General features: G+C 36.8%; 1 pseudogene; it reads left to right on the forward strand.

Moving 5' to 3' along the window:
• Positions 1-1,891: 1,891 nt before the first annotated feature.
• LOC105742760 lies at positions 1,892-2,637 on the forward strand (annotated as a pseudogene).
• The last annotated feature ends 3,825 nt before the right edge of the window (positions 2,638-6,462 follow it).

The raw sequence follows: 6,462 nt of genomic DNA on the forward strand, positions 1-6,462 counted from the left end.
AATCAGAGATGAATCTGAAAGAATCTAAATCAGGAAGGGCCCTAGACATGTTAGGGAATGTTTGCCAAACCTGCTCTCCTTCCTTCATTCACCAGACTATCAAGGTTGTTCTGGGTGGGGATTCCATCCACAGTCCTGACCCATCTCCATTCCAGACAGAATTATTTAATAAAGCATTTCTCCATTTCTTTAATTGGGACACATATTTAATAATAATATAATTTAATTGTTTTTCAGGAATATCGCTCAAATGATATTCTGAAAGCTGAACTAAATAATCTTAAGAATAGAATGTATTTCTTGGGCTGGAGAAATAGCTCAGTGGTCTAAGCACCTGCTTAGACCAGGGTTTGATCCCTGGCACGACATGGCAAGCCACCCCCACCCTGGGTGCACTGAGCTGGCCATTATTGTGCGCGTGGTGGTGCATGCCTGTAATCCTAGCACTGGGGAGGCTTGAAAACAAGAGGATCACAAGGAATCTAAGCTGTGTAGTGAGATCCTGACCAAATACATATATATATATTTCAAAGTTATTGTGAAGACTTGCTCATTTGGTCTCCTTGACTTTGGAAGGTAGCACATAACCTCCAGGAGTAAAGCAACATCAGGTTACAGTAATTTTTCCACAGGAAAAGTGTCATAAGTCATTAGCAGCTGACATTCATACAGATAGATATGTGCATCAGCTTGGGGGATCTGGCACTTTCCCTGATAGTTTCACAGGAGGAATTGAAATTCCTTCAGCTAAATATCTCAGAAATTCCTGACTACACTCATAATTCTGAAACCCTCAGGTAAATGAAATGGAATCTGAAGTATTTTGAACTCAGTTTTGATTCTTAGATATTTTCCTTTATGCACCAAAGAATATTTGTCAGGATTCTTCAAAGTACATCAAACAGCCATGCTATAGGATTCAGGCTTCTTGAAAACAGATAGATCATTATTCCTGAAAATTAAAAGTAGCATCTGAGATTACATAGGAGAAAGGAGTAGGTAGGTGTGGTGCATTGATAACTGGTGGTCCACTTGTAACACACAGCTGAACTGAACCAGCACAGCGCTGGGTGTGGGAGTTCCACCTTAGGATTGTTGTCAACAGCACAGAAAGCAGAACTAAAGAAGAGAAGCTGTTTGAAAGCTGTTTAGAAGCTATTGGAAGCTGTTGGAAGCTATTAAGGAGGCTGTAGGGAGCTGTTGGTTCTCTTGGAGGAGCTTATGCTGTATTTTGTAAAGAACTCAGCTGTTCTCATCATCAAAGGACCTTTGGACTTTGTTGTCACTAAGAATGGTGATTCTTCACTTTGTGGGAGGTCTGGCCCCCTTTTCAAGCACTGCCTCCTGGTTGGGTAGGCGAAGATGGTGCACTTCTTGGTCTCCTAGAGAAGCCAGTTGCACCAGCTTTCCTGATTGGAGCCTGACTGTTCTCATTATCAGAAGAGCTATGAATCTCACTGTCACTGAGAATGGCTGTGGTACCTTTGGACGGAGCTCTGCTTCCTACTTAGAACATTTCTTCCTGAGTCCAGGTCAAATCCCTCAGCCTGCTAGCACAGATTCTTCATCCCACTGGCACAGATTTTGTAGCTTCTACCACTGACATTTGGGCTTTCCTAGCACAGATCTGTGAAATAGGCCTGCCTGAGCCATTGTCATGGGCTCTTGGCTTCCACTTGGACTTGTTGGAGGCATTGTTATGGGCTCTAGGTCTTCAGTTGGGCTTATGAAACTGAATGTTGGGCTGAATATTAGGATCCAGGCCCTCAACTGGATTCTTTGGTCTTGCTGTGTGGACAGATTTCCTGCACCCTTTGTATGTGATTCTTTGGGTAATTCATTATAAAATAATCTTAGAAAACATGTATCTTCCTCTTTTCTTGCTGGAACCATGGAGGGAGTAGAAGAGAAGAAAAAGAAGGTTCCTGCTGTACCACAAACCCTTAAGAAAAAATGAAGACATTTCGCAAAGTTGAAGATAAAGTGCCTGTGAAAGAAGTTTGCCCAGAAGATGCTTCACAAGGTGAGGAGGAAGCTCATCTATGAAAAAGGCAGGCACTATCATAAGGAGTATAGACAGATGTACAGACCTGAGATATAAATGGCGGGGACTGCAAAAAAATCTGGCAACTTCTATGTCCCTGCAGAGCCCAAACTGGCATTTCTCATCCCAATCAGGGGTATCAGTGGTGTGAGCCCAAATGTCTGCAAGGTGTTGCAGGTTCTTCACCTTTGTCAAATCTTCAATGGTATCTTTGTTGAGCTCAACAAGGCTTCAATTAACAAGCTGAGAATTGTGGAGCCATACATTGCATGGGGATACCCAAACCTGAAGTTAGTGAATGAACTAATACACAAGCGTGGCTATGGCAAAATCAATAAGAAGCAAATTGCCTTGACAGTTAATTCATTGATTGCTCGATCTCTTGGTAAATATGGAATCATCTGGTGAAGAATCTGATTCATGACATCTATACTGTTGGAAAACAGTTCAAAGAGGCAAATAACTTCCTATGGCCATTCAAGTTATCATCTCCTCGAGGTGGAATGAAGAAAAAGACTACCCATTTCATGGAAGGTGTAGATACTGGAAATAGGGAAGATCAGATCAACAGGCTTATTAGAAGGATGAACTAAGGTATCTACCATGGTGTTTTTGTGATTTAGTCAGTTAATATAGTATCTGCTTCCAAATTGAAAAAATATAAATAAATAAATAAATAAATAAATAAATAAAATATGCATCTTGCATTGTATCATCCCCTTGCAAACCCCAAACCATGACAGCAGGAAGTTTTTTTAAGTAAAAGCTGAATGGTTTTGAGATCAAGTAAGACTGTTGATATCTAAGAAGAAACAAAGATGCATAATGTGGCTGAATTAAAATAATGAAATGCATGACAAACAGAAGCCAATGGGGGAAAAAATAAAAAGAACTATTTAGAACTTTCTTTTCAAAAGAAGGCATCTCAATCTGGCTCCACTGCAATGGAACCAGGGCAAAACCAGCATAGTAGACATCATTGGTATCACTAGGCTGGGCTTATTATTTTGCTGTTCTTCTACCAGGGCCACTGACAAGAATGGAGGGTAGGCACAAGCCATGATTCTTAGAAATAAGCCCCAAATTAGGCAGGATATGAAGTGGATTTATAACTCCATTTCTTATGGGGTGGGTCCTTCTGTGACCAAGATGCGTCTTTTTTTCTCATATCACCATGCTTGGTCTTTTCTACATGAGCAGAACTAGAATGACTAGAGGCTCATATTATGAATACATGGTATTCATAATACCATGCCTTAGTCATTGCCTTTAGGTGGAGAGAAGTTTGAGGAGAAGTATAATGACAGTAATGGCTTCCTTGAAACCTCAGGCAACCTGGCTTCTCTATCAACTTTTCCATTCCAAATTATTCTAATTAATCTAAATGACAGTCTTGGACTCTCTAGCTGCTATTAGAGAGGCCAAAAATTGTTGCATGGCAATAAGACTTGATATTTGGTGAACAACTTTTAATCAACATCAATGCCCCTAATGAGAAAGGGTTTGAGATCCAGTAAAGCAATAATACACATATTAGCTTTTGGACTGAACACGCTGATAGCTTGAGGAAGAAAAAAATACTGCAACCTCCAGTAATGCAGCTAATGAGCCATGTCAGAATTGGAAAGCTCCATTTAGTAGCTCAAATCTTCTCTTGCCAGTAGCTTCCAAACATTCAGCTACTCCCTCCATTGCTTAAATGTTCTCTGATTACAGATTTTGGGCTGGTCTCTATTCTATAAGCATAACTGACATCTCAATTCAAGTTTCCATCCTCCTGATCAACTGTGCTCACAGCATAAAGGGTAGACTATGATCATCATTTCTTATGGGGTGGGTCCTTCTGTAACCAAGATGCATCTTTTTTTCTCATATCACCATGCTTGGTCTTTTCTACATGAGCAGAACTAGAATGACTAGAGGCTCATATTATGAATACATGGTTTACCCAGTGATAAATATTGTAGAATCCTTTGGGGAGAATACTTGCTCTTAAGAAAGGAAGATATCAGATCTCTTCTGTTATATGTGGAAGGAGAGGGGGATCCATTCAAAAAGAGACAGGAATAAAGAGGGAGGAGGGATAGCTAAGGGTTGACAGAGATGAACATGATCTGAGTATGTTATATGCCATGCATAAATCTGAAAAAAAGTGAATCCCACAGCTAAAGTGTACTAAAACACTGCTGGGCTTGGGGCACATATCTATAATCCTATACCATGAAGTCTAAAGCAGGAGGATTGTTGTGGGTTCAAGATTGGCCTGAGCAACAAGGTAAGTCCTTGTCTTGAAAATTGAAAGAGGTGGGGTTCAGATCCTTTCTAGAAATATTTTCAAAATTATGATACAAATTTCTTTTTGTTGCAAGGGTGGTAGTCTAGTAGTATTCTGTGTTTGTCATGAATATACAAATTGTGTAATAATCACAACAATTAGGATACATTATAATTTCCTCATAAAAGATTTCCTCATGTTGGCCATTTGAAATCACACCCTCTCTTCTGCCCCACTTGCTAGCAACCATCATTAAATTACCTTTCTCTGATAGTTTTGCGTTTCCCCGATATTATTTGATGAAATTATATAGCATATAGCTTTTCGTGCATGACTTATTTTAGTTGACATAATGCACTTGAAACTCATTTATGATATATGAGTTTGTTTGAAATTTTGGTTTTGGTTTTCTCTGTTTTTTTTTTTTTAATAATAGGATTCTATTGTATAAATTTACCAGGACTAGCCAATTCTGGTAAATTCACCATATGTAGGAATTACATGTCATTTCAAATTTGGGATGCCATAAAATCTAATGCTACAAAAAGATATTTTTACAATATAAGGTCATATACAAGGTTTCTGCAAAAATGCAAGTTTTGAGTTTTAAAATTTTGTGAGCAAGTATACATTCTTTCTGTATTGTATCTTGTTTTATATTTTTACCCCATTAACAGAGTTTTTCATATAGCAAAAATTTTAATTTTGTTGAGGTTCAATATACCATAATCTATAGATTGTGGGTTTGGGTGGCAAATTTAAGAATTTTTGCCTAACTGAATACTGTGAAGCCTTTTTATTCTAAATTTCTATAGCTTTATAATGTGCATGCAATCTAGGATCCATTTTGAATTAAATTTGTCTAAAAATTGAGGTATAGTTCATTATTTTTTAAGTACACCTAATTATTTTTGTACTATTTGTTGAAAATGTCATTTGTTCTCCATTGAATTTCCTTTGCATCTTGGTAAAAAAAAAAATCAGTGGACATATTTGTGTCAGTCCGTGTATGAACTTGGTATCTTGCTCCCTTGAGCTGTCTGCCTAAATTTTTGCTTAAAGCAAAGGGATGTGATTATAATAACATTAACATTCAGTGTTAATCTAAGCAATGTGAGTCCTCAAACTTTCTTCTCTTTTAAAATTATTTTGGCTATTGTAGTTTCCATTTGTCTGAGAATCTTTTTGTCAGTACCAACTGAATTTTTATCTGGATTGTGTTAAATTTATAAATCAATTTGTGAAGAACTAACATCTCAAAAATACTAAACTAACGGGGTAGGGGTAGAGCTCAGTGGTAACACTTATCTTGCAGGCACAGTGCCCTGGAATTGATTCTCAGCACCACTGAAGAAACTATATGTTTTCTCTCCAGCACCACCCAAACAAAGACATGGTATGTCACTTCCACTTATTCATTCTCCTCTTTGATTTTCTCCTTCAGCACTAATTATTCAGCATATAGATCCTGCACATACTTTATAGAGTTTATACCTAAGTATTTTACTTATAGGGAAAGTTGTTGGAAATACTACTATTTCTCAAATTTAAATTTCCACCTTTCCATCTCTATTACATACAAGCATGATTTTTGTCTACTATCCTGGTAGCTGGGACACTGCTAATATTGTTACTTCTAATATATCTTTTATAGAAGCTTTGAACATTTTTATATAAAAATCATATAGTCTTAGAATACAGTTTCATTTATTTCCAAGAATATCTTTTTTCCTTTTTATTCATATAACAGACTAAACTTGTAGCATAATATCAAATGGAGGAGCAAATAAAGACATCAGGTATGATGTTAAGAATAAGTAAATAACACATTAACTTTTGTAAATGCCTTTAGGATGCTAACAAAGTCCTTTTCTATTCCTAGTTTTTGGGAGGTTTTATCATTTTAGGTATGTGACTTTCAATGAAAGCCTTTTATGACTTATGATACAATTATGTTCTTAATTTTAGATAATTTAAATTGTTGATTTTATTGGATTGTTTACTATTAAACAGAGCTTTGTTTTGTACATAAAATTCAATGAATTGTGATGCATTGCTTCTTTCATAAGTTATAGATTCAATTTGCTAATATGTTGTTGAGGACTTTTAATTTTTTTTTTTATTTTATTTTTTTTTAAATTTT

The sequence above is a fragment of the Octodon degus genome, unplaced genomic scaffold (genome assembly GCF_000260255.1).
Source record: "Octodon degus isolate 3935 unplaced genomic scaffold, OctDeg1.0 scaffold00071, whole genome shotgun sequence".
NCBI classification, from domain to species: domain Eukaryota; kingdom Metazoa; phylum Chordata; class Mammalia; order Rodentia; family Octodontidae; genus Octodon; species Octodon degus.